This window comes from Aythya fuligula, chromosome 15 (genome assembly GCF_009819795.1).
Source record: "Aythya fuligula isolate bAytFul2 chromosome 15, bAytFul2.pri, whole genome shotgun sequence".
In the NCBI taxonomy this organism is placed as follows: Eukaryota; Metazoa; Chordata; class Aves; order Anseriformes; family Anatidae; genus Aythya; species Aythya fuligula.
Window position 1 is genome coordinate 5,111,513 of NC_045573.1, and position 26,840 is coordinate 5,138,352.

At 41.5% G+C, this 26,840-nt stretch overlaps 1 protein-coding gene across 2 annotated transcripts in view; it reads left to right on the top strand.

Annotated features, from left to right (window-relative positions):
• Positions 1 to 26,840, top strand: part of MAD1L1 (mitotic arrest deficient 1 like 1) — a 347,666-nt gene that overhangs the window by 71,449 nt on the left and 249,377 nt on the right. The window contains exon 1 of one of the 2 annotated variants that reach the window (XM_032197491.1): positions 6,244 to 6,290. The exons of the other annotated variant lie outside the window; for it this stretch is intronic. The gene's annotated coding sequence lies outside the window, so the exon portion shown is untranslated. Of the gene's footprint in view, positions 1 to 6,243; positions 6,291 to 26,840 lie in introns of those variants that run through there. 2 annotated transcript variants of the gene reach the window in all.

Consider the following 26,840-nt stretch of genomic DNA (forward strand, 5'->3'; position numbering starts at 1 on the left):
GGGGAAAGGGGAGGGAGAATTGTTTGAAAGTGGCCATTTGGAAAACCCTCTTCTGCCTTCCCTTATTTACCTTGAATGCAAGAAGCCCATGCAATTAGTAAAACATTTGTTGCTTTTGTTGCTTGACATCTGAGAAGTGATGCAACTTTTTTTTTTTTCCTTTAAAAGAGAACCTAGAGCAAAACCACCCGTAGATTACTTTGAAAGCCAGGCCTTTCCTGGTAATCAAGTGTTTACAGAAAGATGCTTTGTTCAAACCTTTTCTGGGGCTCTGTATGCTTAAACAAAGGGCTTTTAGACTTAAACACAGCTGTTCATTTGAAAATGAAAAATCAAATTAAGCAGAACCAGCTTTTGAAAGTTAATGTTGTATAGCAACTGAAACAAAGGAAGAAAATACTGTGTTTTACGTTTCACTTAAATAACTTTTTTAACATAAAGTTTTCAACTAAAAAGTGTGGTTTCAAAGCTGCTCATCTCTTGCTGTATCCCGCAATAGAACATCTGCGTTCATTCTGACGCGGATGAATGACATGAATTAAACTAAAACCGTTGAAGTGCTCTTTTTAACATAATTACACCTTGTTCATTTTGGAGACACAATGCAGGGATGAAATGCCAATTAAGCCTGGTATGTTAATGAGATTGAGACTGAATAGGGGATTAGAGCGGACACAAATCCCAGTGGAATTGATTTGATATAATCCCTCAAGTTTGTTCTGTTGTCAAATGTACAATAACATTTCTATTAAAATTTCCAGCCATAGTATAAAAACAACAAAAAAAAATCTCCAGGCATATTTGATTTGGCGATATGGTTAAATAAACCGTAGACTGGGCCTTGGTTTGGTGGAGTTTTGGTTTTATTGTCTACGTTAATGTCAGATCAAAGGAAAACTTTGTAGGTCTTTGATTTTTGTCATGACGGAGATCTCTTGCCTGTTCATGCCATGCGAGTTCCCCACTCCATAAATATTACTTCCTTGCACGCCTCTCAGGCTGGTGAGATCAAGATGAGGATGTGGAATTCATGATGTAAACGTGGATTAGTTGGTAAGCTGCTCCTAAGAGTGAAGAAATTAAACTGTATTTAGAGATGGAAGATAGGCTGCTTTTAATCAGTTGCATTAAAAACAAAAACAACAAAGTTCACATAGTCAAAACAAAAAATTCCATACCTTTTCCTAGAAAAGCAGTAGTTTATCTACTCATATCCTTATGTTCTGTGGGTTGTAATACCTTAAAGTGAAAGATTCAGCATTGGTTGGATCCGAGTACAGATCGAGAGGGCTTTAGGAGCACAACCTCACCATCTCTTCAAGCTCATGCCAGATTTTACTATCATAAAATGTCATATCAGTGCCTGTAATTAATTCCTGTGTTTTCAGTAAATGGCTTCTGGTGTCAGATCAAGAGCTCTGGCTCATATGCTACAGGTACGTGGAGGACAGCTGGCTTTTTAGCCAGGGTCTGAATTGGAGAAAATTCAAGTCGGAGCACTTCAAATGCACACAGATCCTAGCAGAGGTCCTTGCTGAGTGCTGACGCTTATTCGGAAAACATGTTGGCCTGGTCTTTTCAGATTCCTGGTAACATATCCAACTCGCTGTCAGATTTATTTTTTCTGTCAAAGAAGTAGAAATTTTTTGTCTGCCCGACTGAGGATTTACCATGTTGTCAGTCACCCACAGTAGTTTTATAAAGCGAAAATTCACAGACATATGAGAAAAGAAAGGAGAAATTTCCTTTCTATTCTTCCTGTACGGTTTAATTTGTTCTTGTATTGCTCGTAGGTGGAAGACCTTGGGGCTATTTTTTATTTGTCTTATATTATAAGGTGTATTAAAGTCTGGATTCTCTTTGTGGCAGGGAGTTTGGTTTAAACAAGTATAATTCTTGTCTTTTGAGAGGTATTTGTAGGTTTTTAATAGAATTTTGGAAACGCTAAACAATAACTATTACCCTCCTGTGACACCTTGTGATTAGCTGATCTCTACACATCAGAAAAGCCATATACAGAAAAGTATCTGCTTGAATTAACCAAAATAAGGTATTTCACTACTGAATCTCGGATTCAACCTCTTAGAGAAAGGATTGCCTTCATTAAGCTGCTTTTTCTTCTACTTCTGTTAGCTTATGGCACCACCATTGCCTTCAGTCTATCTTCATGTTTGCCTCAAAGCTACTCTTGGGTTAACAGCTAGTATTAAAATGAATTATTACTGTTGCTGGAGATAATGCTGTCTTGTGGACTAAGATATTTGGAAAAATCAGGAGCTATGGTACAGCCTCCTGTGAATGGCAGGGCTGCTCTGTGCCTACAGTAGTTTTCCTGGCCTGTTTGGTTTAGCCCAAACTCTCGGTTTGTGTTCTGCCAGCTGGCTGGCAGCCTGTCCTCGTGCACGTGTACCTCTGTCTTTTCTTGACTGGGGTAGAGTATGCAGCAATTTACTGAAGTGTGATTCTGCTCTGGGATTACAAAATGTTTCAGGCTCAGCTGCATGGTCTGTGGCACAGCGATAAATCTGCTATTAAGGCTTTGCAGCGACTTCCCAGGGAAACTTACAGTCTCAATGGTTACGTTCACTAATTATCGGAGCCTGGGATATCTGAAAGACTTCTTGTAATGCTATCTCAGCTCTTTATGTAGAGCAGAGCTTTCTTAGGATCACTGTTTGAAGGGGTACTGTTTTCTTTAGGCTGTTCAAAAACTGAAACAAATTCTTTAAAACCACCATATATCTCCTACTTTTTCAGCTCAGTGTAACTTCAATATTACCCTCCATAACTAAAATAATGCTACCAGTTGGGAAAAGTTTAAAACATGGGTAATGAATTAAAGCTGCATACTTTGTGAATGGGAAGAAACACATGAGCTATGTGTCATGTCAAAGTTATAATGCTGCTGCTGTAACGGAACATAGTTGGGTGCCATGGTGATAGTGTAGGTGCAAGAATCCAAGTGGAATATGTTATAGAGGAGAGAAATTATATCTGTTACTCAATGCTCTATGCACTAATGCAAAATTTGCTGGCCCACTCTATCATTGCCATGGATCTAATTCAAAGCAGGATTAATCTTTTCACTTGCAGGATGCTGGCATTTTGACTTATTTCTTACAGATTAGGTTAAATCTTTTTCTGTTTGGGTAGCAAAGCACCAAAGCGTTGCAGTGCGTGGCTCCTGCCTGTGCCCGTGAGTGGGATGAGGGGGGGATCCCAGTTCAGGAATGCTAATTTCTTGTAATGCTTCTGAAGCCAGGACGTTCATAAAACCAAAAAACATGCTGCTTGTTTGCTGTGTGTTTTTGCTGATTGTACTTTGACTTGAAGGGTGTACATAACCAGCCAGATTTGGATTCACGCGGCTTCTGAGATTGGGAATTCACATCTCTCGTATTAAATGCATTGGGAGCATTGGAATGAAATGCATAAGCATAAAGCAACATCATTTTTACGTTGAGTATTTACCCAGAAATGTAAAGTCATTTACCAAGACTGTTGGTTTAACAGAATTGCTTGATTATAAAATATATAACTGGAGCTGCCTTCTTGACTTTTTTTTTTTTTTATATATATATAAAGCTGTTTTAACAGAGAAATTCTGGCTGATATGTTTCTGAATTCCAGTTTGGCTGTTTCAGTTGTCCTGTCCCTTAAAATAACATTGCCTAGTTAGGACTGTGCCTTTACTTTGTGCCTCTATTTATTTGGCTGCTCACATCTTGTTTATTTACCCTGAACTTGTTGCATCTCTTCTTACTTTTGTATTTTGCCTTTCCTTTTTTTTTTTTTTTTTTTCCAGAGCGCTTCATTGTAGATTTTTTTTGTAGGTGAGGAGTATTAGCATGCTGAATATTTCCAGGATTTGTTTCGTTTCTGTTGCATGTTGGACCTACAATTTACAGGCAGCTACAGTCTGTCAGTGAAGAGCTGTGCTTAAGGCCCTGTGCTGTTGAGCATCACTTTGTTATCCTTTGTGCCATTTCTCCCACAGTCACTTAAAATGGGGAAGTGATCCCTGTTTGTTTCAATACCGCTTTCTTATAATCAAACTTCAGTGACTTTAATAACAGCTACTGCATTATCACGCAGTCGAGCAGTGCAACTCTGATCGTTACTTATCTGTGTAGATGTTTTGCCCCAGGCAACTGGTTTAGATAAATTTCTGTCTTTATCTTTTAGTTTTCTAGATGTTAGCAGTGTACTGCGTTCTCTGTGATACTTCTCTGGGAAGCTTTTGCTGTAAAGATTATTTGTAGTGGTTACTTCGTCTTGCATTATATCAGCCTAGGGATCTAGAAGGGATCTGCAATTTGAGTTTCGCTAGATAAGGCTGCAGCTAGTACTGCAGCTTTACGATGTGCATGAGCCAGATGTCATCAGTATTTTAAGTTTACAAGGGCAAACACGAGTGAAACTGAAATTAGCAGTGCCCATTGTCTCCTAGCATCTTTCTGGCTTGGGCATGGTGAATTCCTCACTGTCATGGAGATGCTGTTTAGAAACCAGTTTTGGTGGCAGATTTCTTTTACTAATAATTGACCATCCTGACAGCTGCTTAAGGAGCCCATTGTATATATTGACTTTGCTAAAACATATAATTACAGCAGGTTTTACCCATGAAATGGCTGCCCATTTGTTCCATTCACGGGATGGATGGGCTAGCTGCCTTCAGCTCGGTAGAGTGGCTCACGGAAGAAGGAGCAGAGCTGCCCAGCCATGTGAACGTGCAGGTTTACAAAAATCAGATGCTGTGGAACTGCTCCCCAGCTGCAGTGGGTCATTTGACTCATCCCACTGTGGAATATTTGCTACTAACTTCCCCAAGCCTCTGGCTGGAGCAGTAGATAGTTGGTGGCAACGATCGTCCCTCAGTGGTATTGAGCTTGCTGGCTTCTGGCTGCGTAGCATCACAGCACCAACCTGATTGTAAATATGTGACCTAAGATTTTTGAGACAGTGAGCTAACAAACAAGAAAGCTTTTTTTTTTTTTGTTTTGTTTTAATTCCCTCGTATTACAAATACAGCTATACTTGACAAAACAAAGAGGTGAAGATTCTACCTAGCTAGAAAAAAATAAAAAGCTTTTATTTATATTGCCGGTAAGTTACTGAAATGGATCTGTTTACTTGTTTGCTTTATCCATGTTCTTTTGGTTTCGTTATTAATAATGTATGGTGAATATCGATTAAAAGCTAAACAGAAATTCAGGCCTTTCTCAGGGCCCACTGAAAACAAAACATTGTTTGAAAGGAATATTTTCTTAATTTAAGAGGAAAAAAGAAACTCATCAATTCAAAGTTGGTGTGGGAAATCCTGATAATTAGAAAATGATTCTTCCAGCTCACATATGACAGTGAATGGTAAATCTCTCGTGTATAAAAAGAAGAGATGGGAGTGGAAAGCAAATTGGTAGCCCCCTGTTCTTCACTGACAGGGAAGGCAGGTAATTAGGTGATTTTTCTCATCCTCTGGCATGTGTAAATGAGAGTCTGTTAATAACAGAGCTGTAACATGTTAAAAAATGGAACAACAACAAAAAAATCAAGCTGTCAAGTATGGTCTGAGTGTGCAGGTGAACCTTCTGGCGGTGTGGTAAGCCAGATACTCACAGAGAACCCAGCCCCTGCCTTCGGCCGCCATCCCGCAGGCCGCTGAGCTGTGGTGGCAGGGGAGGCCTCTCACAGCTGGCTCCTGGGACACGTGAACCTGGCTTTGGAGCACAATTAAAACAAGGGATTGTCTCTTTATTTGCTTGCTTGGTAACAGAAACAAGTCCCACTGTGGTGGGATTTTGACTGGAGGCCGATGGGGTTTGCGGCCCAGCCCGTGCTGTGTGCTGGCGGGGCCTTCACAGAGCCCTGTGGTGGGGTCTGGGAGCTGCTTTAGGGCAGGCTGTGGAGCTATCTCCTCAGACTTCGGGCTGAGCCCCACCGCCTGGAAATCCATTTTCTTAATGGATTTGGCTGTTGTTAGCTAGCCAACAAGATTCATGACCGCATAGCTCAAGCGTTTGCTTTGCTTTGCGAGCAAAAAGGAAAACAAGGTGATGCATCCGATAGTGCTCTGCCTATCAGCAAAAAATCCCTTCCCTTGGTGCTTCTGCCTCAGTTCTGCCTGTGTTTATCGGTGGAGAGGCTGAGGGGCACCTCAGCGTCTTGTTCCTCTGATCTCAGCACGTGCCTGGTGTCAGCAGCGGGGACAGAGGGACCTGCCAGCTTGGGGTGCTCTGCAGGACGTGTTTGCCATGTTTCTGTGGCAGGGGAAATCGTCAGCTCCAGGACTGGTGGGTTTTAATCAGGCCTTTCCTTTTCCTGTTTGCACTCTGCTCCATTTTCCTATTAAATGGTGATTGCACATTGTTGAAGAAGGCAGTCAAGTGTAAATTTCATTTTTTGCTTCAGCTAATGTTGCTGTTAGAGGTGGCTTTGCACATCTGTGAATGTTCCCTAAAGGAAGAGGAGGAAAATCAATAGATGTAGCTGAAATGTTTAAAAAAAAAAAAAAAAGTGGTAGAGGAAACTGCCTGTTCTGATATGGAAACTTTCTGGTTTCATCTGCTTATTGGTGCTTCTCATCATTCCAGTTTTTGTTCTGAGTTTACTTGGAGTAGACAGAAATCTTCATTTTTTCTTTTGTGAATTCAGAGGTGGAAAGCAGTGGAAGACCCCTTCTGAATAAAGGGATCCAAGTGGGGAAGTAGTCTGCCTATGTGGGTTATTTGGATTTTTACATGAGTAAATGAGAGAGAGTGGGTTCACTTTTGGGGTGAAGGCTTCCTAAACTTCTCTTCCATGTCCTGCAAATTCGGTGTCTTTGTGCTGGGGATTCAACATAAGGAACAGAGCACATGGAAAAGCGGGTGCTAAGGTGTACTAATGCACTGCCAGTGCAACATCACTCCCTGTGGTTGTTTCTAGCTCCTCGCTTCTCTGTAGCATTGCAGAAGAAACCATGTACCACTTCCTTCAGTGTGCTCTTACTTTGAGCAGTGCTTTTAATGAAGGGGGAAGCACCAGGTATGCTCCATCCTCCCTTCTCTGGTCGCCCTGAGAGCACATCCCTCTCTGCCTCGGGAGATCCCGTTATCCAGAGGGACTTCTGTAGCTTCCTGACGGCAGCATTGCTTCTAATCCAGCACTCTAATTTCAGTAGCAATTGTTGATTTATTTTTTTGTGTATATTTCACTGGTGGCTCAACTCCTTTTATTATTACCTTTTCATTTGCCCTGAAGTCTTTGAGCTTCTCTTTTCTGAGATTCTTCACTTTTTGTCTTTTTTCTTCCTTGCTTTAAATACAAGTCCTGGTTAGTTTTTGGATGTGTTATAGCTGCAGCACCCCCATCTGCCTTATAAGCTGTAAACTGAGTAAGGACAACAAGTCTGTATTTATTTTCCTTGTTCTTTCCATTGTCTTTTATATTCATTTATTATCCTGTCTTTTAAATGAAAGGTGTTCTGTGCAGCTACTCTGCCCTCTGTCTTATAAAATTTATCTGATACTTCAGGCTATAAAAAATCTAGTTGTAATCTGGTTTGGGATTTTCTTTTGAGATTTGTTATCTGTGTACTACCAGTGAAAACAATGTTGAAACAATTTAATTTGTAGGGGATTTTTGTTCATTTCTATGCAGTAGTTCCTGCAGCTAGACAGAGTATCTGTTTAGTGAAGCATTGTCTGACCCTTTACAATGTAGACATGTGTCTTTATTGCCTCAACTTCCTTTGCATGCACTCTTGTTACCGTCTTCTTGTATTCAGGATAACTTACTAGTCTCTCTAATGTTATCTGTCTGGCTGACATATGGTAACCAGAGAGAACCAAATGGAATTTGCTGTCTTAAACACAATCACGATGAACAGTGATTGAGCTTTGGGATAACATGCTGTAGGATGCTGCAGAAGTTCAAAGAGTAAAATCATTACAGGAAGAAAAATATATTTGGGACTATTTGCAAAGGTATCAACCACATTTGATTCAGAACGTGTCTGAGCTGTAAGTTGCTAGCGACTGGGAGAATGTTCTGCAGAAGTTTTGCTGTCTCTGTCCTGCTCATGTACCTTTCCAAAGCCATCTGTCTACTTGGCTGCCAATGAAGACGGAGTGCTGGGCTGGATTAAATTTGGTTTGACCCAGTGAGACTGTTGTGACTGGTGTTTTGGAGGAACAGAGGCGGTCTGTAGAAACGAAATCCTCCTGCATTCGTTGCAAAGGGCGGCTGTATATAAATGTTAATAATAATGTAGATGGGTGTTGAGGAAGTCCATCTTCTGCATGACAAGACAGTTAAGCAAGTTTCTGTACACCAGGAGTATTCAAATAAATTGCAAATTATCGACGGAACAAATTCACCCTACATCAGAACCTGCTGGGTTTTAATCTCTTAGTCACCTCGCCATTCACGACATGAACGTGGGTTTAATTCACTAACTCTTTTAAATATGTCATTCTTCACGAAGAAACCTTGACACTCAAAGGCTTTGCACATGTTAAAATTTCATGGAACATCTTCGATTAAAATGAAGCTTTTGGAGCTGACACTGTTTATATGCAAAGAATGGTTATCATCATAAAAATCCCAGGAGGGGAGCAGAAAAATGCAATAAAATTTCACACTGTTTAATGTTCATCACCCTCGGGTATCTAGTAGATTTCCACTAACTAAATGCGAATGTGAATTCCATTTGCTTTAGCAGCTGAATCTGCTTTATCAGCCAACTTGCTTGTGCTGCTGCCCATGGAGAGCCTGTTATGAGCATCTTCTTCTGAAATGCATTCATATTTGTTCAGATTTCTCTCTTTACTTAACTGAACTGCATTTCTTTAAAGTGGTTTACTTCCAGTGACATGACTGAACATCTTCTGTTGGTTCATTTGATCAGTTCTTGGCTGCCTTCCCTCCTTATCTCTGGACTGAAGTTGCTTTGTGGACGCTCTGTAAGGAAGCACGAGTGTGGTTCTTGGCTCTGCATTTCCTTCTCATCCCCACTTGATTGTTAAATGAGAACCGTGTATTGCGATATCTAATGTATTGCTCAGGCTCATAAGGCAAATGTCTTTCATCTGATAATTCACACTAAAAGTCACTACCTGCCATCCTTGACCACATGTCACTGGAAGTGCTCAGGTTTTCAGAAAGCTGCAGGTTTTTATTTTTGGCTTTGTGGTCATTGTTCAACATCCACCCCCTCTTCTGTGTCTTGGAGTCCTGTGGCAGATTTCCCTCTGCAAAGACATCTGCCAAGTGTGCCGTCATACCAGGACAGGCAGAAGATAAAGGTACTTCTGAAGGTAATGCTGTGTCCTCTGCTCTCCAGCACCTCCTGTTTGCTTCCCCTTTGGAAATCACTGGCACCGCATGTTGCCTCTAGCATGGCTCCCTCTGTAGCAGCAGGGAATAGCCAATTTCAGCAGAACTAACTGGTTTTGACTCTCATTTCTCTTTTGTTATCTGAAATTAAGGTGATTTTTTTTCCCTCTGAGCTGGCTGTAAGCAGCTTAGACCTCTCTATTTTTCGTTGTACTCTTGCACCGGGGCCACTGATACTGAGAGAAAACTTTTGCTCTTTCTTCTGACAGTTCTTTTATGACAATTTTTGGGCTTTCAGGAGAGGTGTGGATTTTTCCCCTCTTTTACAGAGAGGGATATTTGAGTGCTGAATGTTCTGTTGAGAACACTTGGTATTTTTTTTTTGCATCTTCTGCGTGTCCAGAGGCAACCACGTAGACCTGAGTGCTAGGATTTTTTGCACGTTTATCATATAAACCTCTCAGATAAGAAGCATTGTGACTTTCTTATTATATACAGTATTGTACAGATAAGTAACAGAGGTGCACAGGAGGTTAAATGAATTGCCCGAGGTTGAGCTGAAAGCCTGAGGCTCAGTGAGGCTTTGAACTGAGATCTGCTGAATCCCAGACAAGAGCCCTAGCCTGTTCATTTTCCTTCCTGCATGTATTGTTGCTGGGATTAATTTGTAATTATATCTACAAATGCAAAATATTCCAGTATCCAAACACAAAAGAGTTGTTTTAAGAATTTTAAATGCAATTTACCTTAAAGGACTAGACAACCCCTAATAAATATTTTCAAAGTATTATGAAAAGTAGAAGATAAATTGCTGTTCTGTCTTAAGTCCGTCTTCGGGCTAAGGATGTCCCTGTTTGTAACTGTGCACATTCAGCCAGTCACCTGGGAGATTTCTGTGTTCAGTTCAGATTTGCTGAGACTGAAGGTGACCATTTTGCAGCGACCTCTCTCCCATGGTGACTGTTGTGCAAGCCTATTAAATCCACTCAATTCTTCTTTGGTCCAAGTGTGTGATTGTTTTTCTAACGTGGGCTAGCCTTCTAACACTGTTGGTATTCCAAAGTGATACTCTCATTAAAGTGTTTTTCTTTTTAAGTAATAATTTAAAAAGGATACCCTTCTGTGCAAAGTGGAAACTCTGGTATTAATTGCTTGTCTCTGGAAGCACAGGCCAACACGTAGTTGCACTGCTGGACCGTAGAAACCTATAGGTCAGTGCTTCAGTGTGTGCATAAGAAGTGGCTTCTCACGGAGATACATGCAGATTGCCTACGATGTTTTTTTTAAAATGTGCTCTCCAATTACTTTATTTGAATTCTTTGGCCATATTTTCAGTATTTGTTGCAAGCTACTTCTCTGAAAACTAGTGTCGGAGTGGAGGAGAGAGGCTGGAGGAATTTTTCATCTGAAGAAAAGAAGTGCAGGGAGACTGCAAGCCTGTGCAGCAGAGCTTGTATAGCATGGAAGTGGAAACTCATTAGTGGAGATTTCATTAGAGCTCATATCTTCACAGCAGAGTCAGTCAAATATGAAATACAAGTTTGTGGAAGTCCAGACGTCCCTGGTTCTGGCACTCATGCAAATACGCTGCTGCACTGTCTCTCCTGGACTTCCAGTGCCATGCAAGATGATGGCAGTTGCTGCTCCGAGACCTGCGTGCAGTTTGTTGAATGCCACGGCAGCCGTTCTGTAATCGAGTGGTAAACTGGGAAAACTCTCTAGGAGGTTAATAACGCTTTGCTCTTTTGAGAGTTAAATGACTGTAATGCTTCTGGTTGAGCTATGTAAAAGAGGTTTGTATATAGTGTTACTGTCTTTTATGGGAGCATATAATAATCTTCGTAAAATGGCACAAGCTTTCACAGTGAAAAGGCTGAGATATTTGAAAACTTGTCTCCTTCCACCTAGATCAATGGTGTAATAAGTTTTACTTTGTCTTCTGGAGAATGTTTCCTCTGTGCAAATGAAATTGCTCTGCAAGAGAGTTCGATAGCGATATCCCGTTACAAGATTGCAGAAATGGAGACTTGGGATCATGAAAGAAGGTATCTGGGACTGCGTTAATGAGAATGCTGTTTCTTAAAACAAGTCACCTGTGCTGGTGTTTGGAATTTGGGACATTTGGATAAGAAACAGTGGATACATATGTGGTCTCTTTTTAGGCAGAATTAGATACCTTTCTTATTACTTTTATCTAGATAGAGTACAAAATTCTTCAGCCTTTGTTCAGTCTGGGGAACTTCAAAGCTGTCATTGTCTGGAGTAGGATTTATAACTGAGGTTTGTTTTTTTTAAGACGTGCCTGCTAGCTGGTCCGTCATTATCATGGCTGTATTTGGATCTTAATGCCTGTGCACCTTAACTTCTGTGCCTGGAAATAATGTGTTCCACGATGTTGAAAGGGAAAGAAAGTAGTGTCGTAATGTTTCTGCAAGAAGAGATTCTCCTTGAAAAAAGAGATGGGAAACTTGAGAATGTGAAGCTTTCAGCCTTTCATTATAGGGTGCCTTTTTGTCTCATTTTAATGGGGCTGCATTGCCTGCTGGTTTTGACCATTAGAAATGTAAAAAGAGACTTCTTGAATATGTGTGTTGTAGATTTTTATTTCAAGCCTGGTTCTGTGTTCATTTGGAAAGTATGAATATCGTTTTTTAAAGTGCTAAGTGTTGTTTTTCATCCGTTTCTCACAGATCAGATATGGCAGGGCAAGGATCTGAAAGTTTTGAGATTTTAACTTCCAATCTCTTCAAATTTTTTCATGTAAAAAAAACAGGAAGAAAGGGGCAAACTATACCAAGCTTAGAGAGTTTTGACACTAGGACAAAGCTAATTTGGTTCATGAATCCTGGTTTTATCCTGGCACTTGCAGACCCCAGCAGCACTAGTTACCTGCAGTCTGAGTGGTGGCTTCCTTGGCTGTCTGACAGCTGAGACCAAGATGCTCATGTGAGAGCAGCACCTTACCCAGCACTTGTTTTTTCCTCCCAGAAATTCTCTTTTCACTTTTCTGTATTGGTAAAGAAAGAAGATTAGCCCTGTCCCTGCCAGGTCTGGTGAAGCCCTTAGTCATGAACTGCAGAGCTTTGAGGCTCACGTCTGCCAGGTTTTCTGCTCGGGAAGGGCATCGTCTGTTTTCAGCGGGAAATTGCCATGTGTGGAGGGCTCCAACACAGCCAGGGAGACCGTGAGAGTAGCAGCCTTGCTACTAGCCAGGCAAGAAACAAGGTATGGGGACTACAGACATGAACCAAAGTACATCACCCCCTTTCAAACCAATTTTTCCACAGCTGAATAATTTCACACTGGTCAGACTCAAAGGGTCACTAATTCTTTTAATTGCTGTTGTTCAGAGGTGGTTTTAGAAGCATCTTCCCTGTTTAGCATACTGCTAGCATACTTTGCTTTTCAGGCTTAATGTGTCTTGAGTGGAAGCAAAGCAAAATGCTTATATTATTTTCTTTGATGTTTGCACGCACGTCCGTGGATGGATGCTATCAGCAGGGCTCTGCATGGGGAAGGTGATGTTTAACTAAGTGCTATTTCAGGCTCACGGGGAAGACAGGATTTAAAATACACATTTCTTCTTATCCAAGCTGTGCCATTAACCGTGAATGTCATACTTCCCAATACATTATGTGGCTGTGCACACAGTCTTTGGGTTAGAGAATGAGATGTGTGGGTGAGCTAAGGGAAATGCTGTGCTTGGTCAGCCAGCAGCCCTCTGTCCCTGGGTGTGCTTTCTGGTTTGACGGATCAGTTTTGTCAAAGTGTAAAATACCCACTAAGCTGCCTTTTCATTTCGGAATGGGCAGTGATGAGAGCTGAAAAGAAGGAGCTGCCATGTATGAAAACCAGCTGGCCTCGAGAACTCCTCTTCCACCACATGCCCTGTGTTTTGTAGTAGTTTTCCTTTCCCAGTCCTTGGCTTGGGGAATACATTTGGGGGAATAATCAGAACAGAGGGTGGAAGCTACCCAGTTCTAGTCTCGATTCTAGGCACAAACCAGTTTCAGGACAGCTGGCTGTTTCCACTGAAATTATCCATTACAAAATAATTTACATCTCTCTGGTTAATTATCGCCACTATCCACAGCAAACACACAAAATGAATAGGAAATTTTCACTCTTGTTTTTGAATCGTATCTGCAGGCTGCATAAAATGGGACAGATTACATGTTTGTCAGGTGACCCTCCCAAGCACGAGCTCTGAATAGATTTAAAATACTTGAAGAATCGACGTGGCTGGATGAGAAATGTCAGTGCCTCCTGTGTACTGGTTGGGGCTGAAACTTCATCGGAATTGTTCAGAAGAAAGGCAAGTCCCCCACACGTCTGCCGTGCGCAACACAAAAAAGAGTGGAAAAAGCCTACTTGAGATATATGACCTTTGCTTGAAGATCAGAATATAAACTAAGCCGCTCAGCTGTTCTTTAGAAGCAGACTAAGCTTTATATTAACAGAATCACAGTTTATGGGGCCCAGAGGAGAGCAAGCAGGAGGCTCAGAACCTCCCTTTACAAATAAATAAGGTGTTCCTAAAGGCAAGACATTTACAGCTATTACAGTCTCATATTTATTTGTAGTCTGCTTTTCCTTTCACTTACACTTAGATCTACTGCTATGCTATTGTATGCAATCATTAGCTGTTTTACCTTATTTTTGGGAGGCATTGGGTTTTCAAATCAATTTCTAAAAACACAGAGCTACCAGCAGAGCGTTGTAGTTGATCACACTCCAATATCTCAGAATCTTTTTGTTTAATCGATACAAGCTAAATCTAGTACAAAACCGCACTAATTTTGTCTAACAAAACTATCTGGCGTGCAAGTTTGGCACTTGTACACTTCTCAGAAATCCCGATTTTGCCTGTTGAGGTCAGAGCTCTGCCGCACGCAGCTTCATTAGTGTGCCCCATGCAGGATTTCCGTGGGCCACTCGCTTAGGAAGACAGTGAGAATAACCACAATTAGTTGATGTCAAATTGATCTTGGTTTTCAGGATTCAGCGGGGAGTCTCACGAAGACGAGTAAAGATTGTTCGGGTAGCTGTATGGATCAGCTTATTTCTCTCTTTGGGGCTCCCTCCTGGCTTCAAAGAGTTGTCTTGGGATGTCAGTGAAACAGATATTTTTAATTAGCTTCATATAAAAAGGTTTGATGCTATTCAGTTTGACTGCTTATGATACTTTTGGAGTGGAATTAAAAAAAAAAAGTGGAATAAATATTGGAAATATTTTCATAGTCAGCATTGTTGCTGTCCCTGTTGGTAGTTTTCACGGAGTGGATGTCTGAATTGCCAGCACTTTTCCTAAGGAATAAAATGTATTTTCAAAAAACAACAGAAAAACAGAATGTGAGAATGCCAACCTAGGCTGTAAAAGCTTTAAAATAAATCTGTGTCCCATGTTTAAATAAATGTTGGAGGCTTGGCTAAATTTTACTTCATTTTTGGGCAAAACTGAAGTAATTTCTCTTACGTGCCTTAAGTTAAAGCAGTAACACTTTGTTATGGCTTTGGAGTAAGTGCTGATGGCTAAAGTAAGCAAGTAGTGCTTGTGTGTGCTGGGTTTAGAGAGGTGAGATTCTTAATAACCAGAGGAAAATTAATTAAATTTTGACGTGTATGAAATTTTCACAGAGTACCGGTATTTCACAAGATACTCTTTTCTTTGTCTGTCTAAAAGCGAGGTGTTTTATCATGCCTTCAGTCCCAGTTGTTAAGTATACATGACAGCTTCACTTGAGTCCCACATGTCATGTGGCTAACCTGGGAAAGAATACATTTTTAGTTTCAGAAATGTTCATTTATTTAAGTTTAATACTTTAATTCAGCCTTAATAAAACACCATGAGGAGCCAGCAGACAAAATCTCTTTGCTCAGCCTTCGTACTCTTGATGATGGTGGCAGAAAGCAAAATGCAAGTTTCTCATTTGATTTAATTATATCAACTGGTCCTGGTAAGCTTTGCAAAATTCACTGTGCTGTGGTTAACAGTTATGATTTGAAAGTAGAGTGCAACAGAAGTGTTGGATTATACCTGTATTCTCTTTAATTTCAGTGCAATTAATTTTATCCTATGTACAGCACCACAGATGGATGAAACGAATTATTTCACAAATCCAGTTAAGAAAACGGAACTTCTGAAACTGCTGTTTTATTCTGTAAACACTACTGGTGACATATGAACATTAAATGTGTGTTTTTTGTCCAAAGGGATCATTTAATAACATACAATCAATAGAAACATTTCTGTACCTTTTATAAAATGATGAAAAATGTTTGTTTCATTAGACTTTAATTGATATAAAATGTTGGAACACCAAGATCTTGAAAACTGAGAGTATGAACAGACTTGGAATTAGTAATTATAGTGGTCTAGATTTAGAGAAAAATATCAGGAAAACACTGATGAAATCAAGTAGGTTAGGCTTTGAAGTGAGCTTTAATGCAGTAAAAATACTTCTGTATGAAGTTTAACAGGTAATTAATTACAAGGTTATGGATTTTTAAATCATTCTCAGGTTGTTAAATGTTATCAGTAACTAATAGTTGGAGTTGTGAAATCAATAATCTCTAAATGGATTCGTGAATTCAATTGAAATTGATTGACTTTGTTTGATGGAAGTAATTCCAGATAGAGTTTTCAATTTATGTTCTTCTTTTTCTCTCTACGCGGTCTTTCCAAAAATTAGTAGGATAGAGTAACTCCCCACGTCTTGTCATGATCACTCCTCTGAAAATGAGATCTGGGCACATATATGTAAGAATTATTTGAACAACCAGTGTCTGAGGTCACGAGTCCCAGTTTTTACAGGCTGGCACCTCTTTCCTTCCTTTATTGTCTCTCCAAATATTCAGATTTTCAGAAGATTCTCCTGATCTCTGTTCACAGTCATCTTCTCCCATAGGAGTGCCAAAGCACAGATACGAGTCCTTGAAGCAACTGAATGAAGACGATGATTTACCACAAGAAAAATGCCCTGGGACATGAATTGCTTTAATTAAAACCTTCCGGCACAAGTTAGAAGTCTCAAAGTACATCCCATGCAAATAGCATAGCAGTTTCTTACCCCTTGTTAATGTTGAGTTTGATGTGTGTTACAGATGAGCAGATCTGTTTTGCAGTAGTTATATACCTGCCACATAAATTTGTATTTTTATATTTTCAGATTGCTGTACAGATGTTAGGGAGCCTGCTTATGCACGGGAGTCAGATTGCCATATGTAGTGTTCTGTGCATAAAAGCAATGATTGGAGGCTAAACACTGTTAAATTGACCATTAAAAACAAGTGATTGTACAGTAACTTTGAAAGTGGCAGTCCCTCTCATGCATTGCAAGAATGAACAGGTTTCTCTGAGACCTCTGGTGATTATATGCAGAGGAAAAGCCCCAGCAGAGGTATCAGCATCTTAAAATAAAAAAATCCTGTTGCCTGCTAATTTCACAACACCGTGTATGATAAAACAGGACACCTATTTTTTTTTTTTTTTAATGAGCATCGATAAATACTTCATCCATGTATGTGTTGTATTTCAGTGTAGGAATTTTCAGAGTCTTCCCTAGCAGTGAGACGCCAAGCCCTCATCTGAGAGTTTCCACTCGGCATCCCGCTGTTAGCTGTGGCTCCTTGTCGTGCCTCCAGCTCCACTGGAGAGCAAAGTATCGCTCCCCATCCCATCTCCCCCCGCTAATTTTTCTCAAGGCATGTTGCCTGATACCCAACCTTAGGAATAATGAGAGAAGTGATTCATTATTAATAAGTTAACTAGACTGTATAGGGCTTGACTTCTTCTGTCTGCCTCAGTGAGTTTGATGTGCTCTTCCAGAGAAAAAGGGAAAAGTAAATTCTGCACAGAATCGCCTTGGGCTTCTCTTTATAAAACGTATGCTTCTGCGTAAGTGGGCTGATGGTAGGTTGGAAACATTTCATTGCTGCTGATGGCAAAGTGATACTTCATAGTTCGCTGGAGATTCCCGAAGTCCGCGAGTCCTCTGCTTCTAGGAGTCAGCGTGGTTTGCTAGATGAGCATCAAGAGTAGGAAAAAAAAAATCGTCGTTATTAGCACCCAGGGAAAGTACACTTGTATGTCGCCAGCGTATTCCCAGGCCCGCTGGTGTCCTACATATTCTCTTTGTTCCTTTCCTGTCTCAAAACTCTTAGGTTATCCTCTGTTGCCACAAAATCTTTCAATTGCCTTTCTTTGGACATCTGGTGGTTTTAATTGTGTGGTGGACCTCAGACAAGAATATTCTGCTCAGTTACATTTCTGGCTACTGGTGTGGCAGAAAGTATTATTAGCAGCTATTGTTGCGTTTTCAAGCTGCCATTCATCGAAGGCCATTAATGAGCTATGTAGTGATTAATTTCTTTCTCAGCAGCTTCAGCAGGGATTGATGTGAGCAAAGTCACAAAAACCAGCTAGATGTCCCAAAATAGGAGTCCTGGTATCTTGCCGTGTCCTGCTGGCAGCAGGCCCTCCTGGCTGTTGCGTTTCAGTCTTGCCTGGGGGTGTGATTTAGGTAGAAGTTAGTGGCTGTACTTAATTTTAATCGTGCCTGCCCTGCTCGTGATGGATTGGAAGCAGTTCGTTGCTGCTGGTGGCGAAGCGATGCTTCACCGGGGACTCCTGAACTCCGTGAGGCTGCTTGAGGTGACGGTTGTGTCTGTCCTGTGCGTAGATAAGGTCATGGTTTATGGCGGTAACATAGCTGGTCTTTTCCCTCTTGATTTAGGTCACCAGCTCCCAGGTTCTCCTCCAGCCTTGTGACTGATGGAACATGGTGTTTTTCTCGCTGCTGGTGAGAAAGGGGTGTTTGCATAGGAGATTTGCTCAGTACCTTGCTGTGCTGTGTAAGCAAAGAATCCTTCTATCAATTCGTACAAGAACTAACCCTGCCTTTTTAAAGGTCACTTCTGTCTCAGTCAGCTTTTAAAGTTCAAGAGGAAATAAACTGCTTAGAGTTGGCATTTTTCAAGTCAAGTGTCAACTTTCCAAGCCCCCAAGCCAGGGAATGTGGAGGAAGGAGAGATTAATAAGTGAGCTGCTTGCTTGTTACAGTGATTGTGCAGAAACATTCCTTTTTTCTTTCTTCTTTATGAGGCTTTGGAGTGAAATGGAACTTTGTTGAAATATCTCACTTTCTCCTTTTCACTTTGCAATGCAGAAGTATCCAAAGCTCTTTAGAAGTGCTTCTTTTCTTCTTAGTCCACTGACAGCAAGCAGTGAGTTTGTCAGCTCCGGTGAAGTAGGACACAAGGAACATTTTATGACAATGCCGATACCTCCAAGCTCCTTTAACCACAGAATCTTATTATCCACCGAGAATAAAATGCACTTTTGGAAAGTAGCTGAAGGGTGAAGTCTCCAAGCAGGTGCTTGCCCTTAACTGCATTGACGCCTTTGCCCATGCAGGAGATGGGGGGATCGATAAGGAAATAAACAGGAAGAATAGGCTATATTAATCAGGTACGATGGAGGCAGCGGGGGAGATGATAATGGAAGACAGTTGGCAATCGAAGGGCATGCTGAGCACAGACAAGCTACTGGCTGCCAAAGTGCCTGTATTGGATGTGGGAGGCGCAGGCTGCGGCGGTACCGGCGCCGCTAATTGCAGTGGGCAGCTGCAGGGAGAGTGAGCTGCATGTCCTGCCCCGTGTGGTGCGGAGCTCTGGCCGTGGCAGCTTCATCCTTGTGGATCGGTCTTACTGGGCTGTGTGTGGGCACGAGGCAGGTTTACTGCCTTCTGTGTTCATGCCCAGTCCATGATGTGGATGAGCCTAAAAACGCTGCCTTTCCTTCATAATGGTGTTTGCCAAAATAAACACAGCAGCAACGGTATCTTTTTTTGCTTTGCTTTCAAAAAACCCCAAACATCCCCCCCAAAAAACAACAACAACAACAACCAAACAAACAAACAACAACAACAAAAAACAACTAGAAAACCAACAACAAAACCCACAGTAAGTACTATTTTTTAAAGTGATAGATAAATCAGCCTTCCCAAGTATCTCTTTAAGGACATCTAACTGCAAAATAACCTTCTTGTTCTGGCTGGTGCAGTTACAAATTAGTGTAGGAATGCTCTGCCTGCCCATCATATCGTGAAAAATGGTGCTGATGGTGTGTGAAGGGCTGCATTTCCAAATAGCTTTTTTTTTTTTTTTAAATAAAAATGAGAATAATTTTCTGTTCTTCTCTACATGCAGGTGGACACTTGATGCAGAATCACACATGGTGTTATTTTTATTCTCTTTGGGTTTTTATGTAGTTTGTGTTTGGTTTCTCTAGATATGTGTTTCTTAAAAGAAGAGTTCTTGGAAAAATTTGGATCTTTGAAACTTTTTCTTGGTGGTCCTGCTTGCTGTTGTCCCCGGAGATCTCGGGAAGGGAGTGCTGTGTGTCTGTTAGCCTGAGAGAGTGACGTGGTGGCCGAGCTGGAGCTGGTGGCTGTGTCCTGCGGTGGCCTTTGGTCTGTAACGTGGTGCGACAGAAATAAAGCAGTTCTCTACAGATTGCCTTATCATTTCCAATGGCTGAGAAAGCCTGAACACAATTATGATAGACAGATACAGCCTTAATTCCTTGGTACGAGGAGCTTTTTGGCAATTCTTGAATACTCTTTTCAATGGGAAGCCTGTGGCAGCACACACTGATCAGGTGGACTGCTTGCTGCCATTGCCAAGAGCTGGCAAACTGCATCTGTGAGAAAAGATTTATTTTTTTTTTCCTTCAGCTACTAATTTATAGTTTGGAAATTGAATATGACTCATGTATGAAAGAGATGAGATGACTGCATAGTCACCCAGGAAAATTCAATAAAAAAAAGTGTACCAGAGTAAAATTTCAGCTAGATGAGATGTGCTGGTGTGCATTCAAAGTAAACAAACCCTCCCCCTACCTCTCTTCCCCAAATTTGCAATTAGAACAAAGATCCGCCTGAACCGGTGCCAAAAGCTTTGAGAAAGTCAAATAAAAGAGCAAATGTAGAGTGATACTTCTCACATTTTTCCACAGTTTGAAGTCTAAGGATTTCTTGAGCCAAAGGTGATACCTTTTAGTGGCTAACAGCCCGTGATGAATTTGCCTCCATTAATTTGTTTAGCTCTTCTATTGAAAGAGGCAGCGAACAATAGCTCCTCATTCACCTCCTGCCACTCATGATTTTGCAGACTCATGATTGTTTTCATTCTTCTCAGACAGCTGTAGCAGAATATAGTGCAGCTAAATAACTGATTTTCTGCATCAAATCAGTTTTTCCTAGTTGTGGAGTACCGGACAGACACCGTGTGACAGTGTTGTGAGGGTTTGGGCAGTGTTTATCAGGGCTGGTCTCCACTGTTCCCTGGGAAGTGGAGAGGGCAGAAAGGATGCCAGTAGGGTGAAGTGAGTTTTACAAGGCAAGAATGGGAACAAGAATGGTTGTGGAGATAGAAACCTGTGCCCCGATTATTGTGGGTTGGGAACGTGGGGAGCAAGCAGAGCAGAAATAACCCCAGTGTGCCTGGAGTTTCTGGACATAAGCGTGTGGTAATTTTGCTACAGAGCAACTGCCGTGAAGGTGGGGCGAAGGCTGTGCTTCTTCCACATCCCAGGAGAGAGAGAAATGAGCGCTGAGTCAACCACGGTGCCCCCAAAAGTCTCATGCCACAGGAAACTGAGGCAGTTTAGCACCGGGCTGTGCTCATGCAAGGCAAATTGCTCAAGGCAAGTTGCTCTTGCGTGCTTTTGGCAGTGATGTTGGGCTGGGAAAGGAAGAGGTGAGGTCTGTGGCCTTCAAGATACACGGACCAAGTGCTCCAGATGTGGATGCCATGGTGTGAGCCCATACAAACCCTGCTGATGCACAAGGCTTCCTTCTGTGTCTTAATGCAATGTAAAGCTGCTGGGTTGAAAGCACCACTGAGTGCTTCGTACCTGTACTCAGATGTGTTCATCACAGCACTCGGGAGGTAATTACGGTGCTGCACTGGTGAGGGCAGAAACTTTACATGCTGTACCTGCTGAACCCACACTGGACTACCCACTCTTCCCTATAATGGCTTCACCCCCAAAATATTGAACCTTTTATGCTCATCTAATGATTTTGCAACATGAAACTTCTGCATAAAGCCTATCTGCTTGTCCACCTGACTGGTTTCTGTATGAAACATTCATTGCAAAGAGATTGCGTAGCATGTGGCATTGTTTTATTAAATGTTTAAAAATATTGATGCAGGAGAATTGATGTAGCTGAGCTCTAAATGTAGTTGTTCTGACAGTTCTTCTTTCCACAGTGACAGCTTTATTCCTGTTTAAAGGTGCGTTGAGCTAATTTGGGGGAAGGAAATTAGAGGGAAGTAGGTCTCTGTGCCCTGCAGATCGGTTGTAAGTGTCAGCAGTCTAGTGGAAGATTGAAATAGTGCTCTGCGTTTCTGGGTGGTAATAGGGCAGAAAACCACCCAAAGAATGTTTTAGCAATAAGGCTGGCGGAACTTGATGACTAAATGGGAAATGGCTGCCTGCAAGGCAACAGCAGGGCTGTGAGGTGAAGCTCTCGGAGGTTGGAGGTGTCGGGGTTAGTCGCCTGGCACATCCCTAGTCTAGCTTCCTGTGAACGTGCCATGCAGGATTCCTGTTGCACTTGGCAGGGATGGTGGATTATGTCGACTTAATGAGCAAATATTTGTGAATTTCTACAGGAAAAAAATACTATTTTTTTTTTAGTTATTTCTTATGTTAGCTCTGCTATAGCAGATGCAAACCGAGGAGGAACTCTGGGCTTATTCTGCGGATGCCATTCTGGAATATTTAGAAATTGTCCTTTACACTTAGCATTACCCAAGACTTCGTGCTGTGAGTAGCTGCTCTTGATTTCGGCAGTGTTGTCAGTGCCCAGCACTCAAGCTCTGTTAAAAGCAACCTAATGACTAAGCCAAGGACTACCTCTGAAAAGCTCCCTGTATCAGCCAGGAGCTCTGGCGTAGGCGAGGACTGGAACCATTTTTTTTTTGGGAGACTTTTTGGTTGCCTTCATGTGAGACCATTCTCTTTAAGCAATTTCTGTGCTTCGTTAATCTTCCAAATTCTGCAGGAAATGAGGCAGAGATCCTGCTGAGAACAGACACCGTTAGCAGAGGATCCTGGTTTGTTTTGAGAGCCTGATAGAAATGATCACACATTACCACATCACGTTATTTCTACCCAAGGACAGGGTGGTGCTTGGAAGAGTCATGATTACAGGTCAGGTTATTTGGTCATGGTGTTTTTAAGACCTTTGCAGGCTCGGTATGCTCCCAATACACTTTTTCTATTTAGTAATTAGCAGGTCTTCTTACAGAGCTATGCTTAATGTAGCTTGTATCATGCTAGACTGCTTTGATGTAAGTTGAGTCAAAGCAGGTGGGAGGTGGAAAAGAGACGAAGTTAAATTGGTGCGGGTGAGAAGGAAAGGCCAAGAGCAGCGGTCTGTCGGAGCAGTCGTTGCAGATAGCTAAGTGGTTTGTCAGCCCTTCCTCTCCTTTTATCTGCTCTGGTGTCCCGTGGGTAAGTGCTGGGAGTAATACTTAATTCTTTGGGTTTATTTGTTGTCAACAGGTATCTGTTATGAATTCCCTCGTGAGTCCCCGTGAAAACCTGACAGGTTTTGATCACGTAACACGGTCAGGTTGTCACTGACACCAGCTTGCTGCTGAAATGCTGAGCCGTAGCTTTGGATTTTTTGGAGACTTATGGTGGAGGTCCACCACTGAATTGCTCTGTGAGAAATATTTTAGACAATTTTGCTTCTGTAAATTTATTCAGGTATTTAAAATTCCTGTGTATGGAAAAAAGTGTGTCTGAACAGTAATATACTATGCTCATTTCACTGTGGAGTGCAGTAATGCACACTGGAAATGAGGTCTCATTGGGAAAGGTCATTTGAAACAGATCTGTAGAACCTTCACGAAGCTGCAAATGAGTCACGAGTCTGCAAGGTCTCACTTGTTATGTTGCAATGGAGAGTTTAATGTTTAGTTTTTCTCATCTAAGCGCTTTGATCCTCTTTATTTTATTAGGATAAGCTATTATCTAACTGTCAAGAGCCTAGAATTTCAGCATATTTGTTTGCTGACAAGTTGGTTCAGCACAACTGTTCTCCTACTCACTTCATTCCCTACTTCAAGCAAATTTTCCTTTTTTTCACTCCTCGTTATTAATCCTTTTCCTTTATCCTTTACAGCTCCTCAGCTCTCATGCTGCCTATTCCCAGATGACTTTTCCGCTCTCATGATAAGTGTTGGTTTGAATGTGTAGCAGAAATCTGAAATATTCTTAGTTCCTCTTGGTGTTTATGCCACCAGTTGTCTGTGCTGTGTTGCTGTGCTTCGCACCAGAGCTGTAGGGTCGGGCCCGTGACTTGACAGCTTGCTGGGAGGGAGAATGCTTACCAAATTTAGAGCTCTTAGAGGAGAATTTTTACAATGCACATAATACTGAATTGGATCGAGAAGATAACTGTGCCATGCATTCGTCTCACTTTTGACAGTGCAACAAATTGAAATCCTTCAGACAGTTCCATCTGGGGGTGAGCAGGGTTGGTGGGGAAGCATGGATACAGATCTGTATAGTGAGGGAGAAGCAGAAAAAGACTAGCACAAAAAATGTGAGAAGTTTTGACTTTTTTCTTCATACGAGTTCCTCCAGCCCACAAGTGTGTGATTATAGATCGGTAACTGATGGGGCCAACTGCATTATTCATTATGGTTCAGATTGAAATGAAATCATGGAGGGCAATTTTCTATCTCACACTTCAAGGTCAGATGAGAGTATTTATTATTCCCTCTCTGTTTATCTGTGGATGCAAATTGAATTTGGTGATTCAAATTGATGAAATGTTAGAAATATAAAACTCATCAGAGCTGACACGGAGAGAAATTACTGGGTAGAGCTGGCCAGTGACTTCACCATCCCATGTACAGGCCTCTCCTTTGATTAGTAATTATTTCAATCTTTGGGTTTTCTCATTCCCAGTTTTGTTTCAGTTGTTGTGATTTTTGTTTTCAAAGAAAAAAGTGTAATAACACTTCGAAGCATTTAGAATTTGAATTAGATGATGTAAATAAAACCAGCTGCGGAGAGGATGCTTGGATCCTGGCTGGAGAAAAGGTTTTCTTTCAAAATTCTTCCTCGGTATTTTTGTTTGTCAGGAGAGGGAGGAAAAACAAACAGTTCCCTTTCTCCAGTATTTGCTCCTTTTCATTCGTGGTGCTTCAGGGACTGTGCTGGATGCTCACAGCTGGCGTGGGGCCTGACGGGAAGGGATTGGGCATTGCCATCCTTTAGTGCTGAAGCTCCTTGTGTTTCCCTGTTGGCGGGTGGCCCACGGGCTGACCTTCATCACCGGTCAGAGCCGTCACGACAGCAAAAAGTCGAACCTGCAAAGGGACCAGATGAGCACAGCTCTCCTATTGAAATAATTGGAGCAGGGCTATTCTGTTCACCATACACTAGGACACATTTTAAACAAGTTAATGAACGCCTTTGCTCAGTTTGATGTATCAGTCTGTTGTCATAAGGCATTGTCATCGCATGTTTCCAGCTCTGCGCAGTGTTGGAAAGGCGCTTTTTAGACTTGTAAGGTGGGGATTATTCTTATCTCAGAGTGGGAGTGGAAAATCCTTATCAGTGAGTGCTCTTTAAAAACAGGCAGTCCTCTGTAATTGCCAAATGCCACATGCAAACTTATGGTGCAGAGACGGATGATGCGTGTTGGGCAGGCTGTCTGCTGTGCTAATAATTGTACAGGACTCTTGTTTTTAACTCCTGCTTTTTTAATTTCTTCCACTTTGTTAAGGATGCTTAGTATGTGCTTCTCTACCGAGCACTGCAAATAAAAGAGTAAGTTGGGGTCAGGATGCAAATGTTTCCAATTTGTTGTTGATTTGGAACAAGAGCGATGAGGATTTAGACATAGCAGAAGCCCTTAATAGGTTTGTGTACATAAGCTGCTACAGATCACTTGTGTGTTCAACTCTGTTTGAGTTTTGCTGCAGCCACTTTTACAGAAGATGGCAATGTTATCAAGTTACGAAGCATATGACAAGCAGTGTGGCTTCAGTGGTTTTAAAATATCAGTAAAAGTTTTACTCACCAAATAAATGTCTTTAATAGAAGCTTTGGTGTTATGGACACTCCAGGTTTAGAGGCTTAGAAGAAGGACTCATGCCTGGAGTTATCTCACTCTTGAAAGATTTGGCTTTCCAGAACTCAGTGATGTATGTATGTGACAAACTATTCATTTTTCAAATTAAAATCAAAACAAGCCAGAGAAGTCTCTTATTTATGGTTAAATTAAGACATTGCTTTCATTCTCATCTAGCTGGTGGCTGTAGAAAGCATGTTTATTAGCGTGACAGTAAATCTCACGCTGCGTGCTTGATTAAATACCTGCTAGGCTGGAGCCACCCCGGCCTCTGCGCTTTGGCGATGTTCCTGTGGCTGGCTCCGGTGGGCTGTTGCAGTCAGCAAAGATGGCCCCGTGCTGAGAGCAAGGAGAGGGTGCCTGGTGTGAGTTTCTTTCAGTAAATCCTACCTCCTGTCACTCAATTAAGGCCCCTGGATCACTGCCGGGACATAAAATTTGTCTTATTTCTGTTCTTTTAACTGTTCACTGTGAAGGAACTGAATTTCGGTGCCTGATATTTATACCCCTGCTTAGGGAGTAAAGTTAAATACTGCCTCAATGGCAAAACATTGTGTACCAATGAAGCTCCAAACATCTGGCTGCTTCTTACCCGTTTCATCTGACTTTATTATCAATTCAGTATGATTCAGGACTTCCCTGTATGTAGAGCAGCATCATGATGTATGAACCATTTATTTTTGAATGCTTTTTGATTTATGGAAGCCTGATGAGGGTGAGATGTATAAAGGTCTCGGAGAAAGCACGAAATCCAAGAGAAAGTTTGCAAATGTTAGCTGAAGACTTGGGAAAAATAGATGTCAGAAACAAAGCTGTTTTTTTTCTACTGACTTTTCTATGGACTCTGTTCCATGTAGTACATTCTGTAACAGTATTTCATATGGCTATAAAGAAGACACAGTTAAAGCTTTGAATGAAATATAGTTCATGTGTTAACTTCCCCTAAAGGTGTTAATATTTTGTATCATTGCTCCTTCTGAATGTGGTAGCCCCCTAGCAGCTAACAGCAGTATCAGTGCCTCGGTTCCCACTCGTGCACATCGCAGCCATAGCGCAGGGCGAGCAGGGGATGGATCCAGCTGCCTCAGTGTATTCTGAAGGGGCTGAGAAAGAAAGCAGAGTAAGATGTCAAAAGAATTTATTTTAACAAAAGCTAAAACCTTTACTTTTAAGCTGAAATACTTGTACTACTAAAACCATCTCTTCTTACTGTTTTTTCTTGTTTGCCTGCCTTAAATTTGTTGGTTGGCAACTCTGTTTGGTACTGAGAGCTGGCCCCGTCTTTCCAGCAATGTTTTACAATGGGTTAATTTTTCCTTTTTCATGTAAGATGAAAAAACTTTTTACTTTGCTGAACGCCAA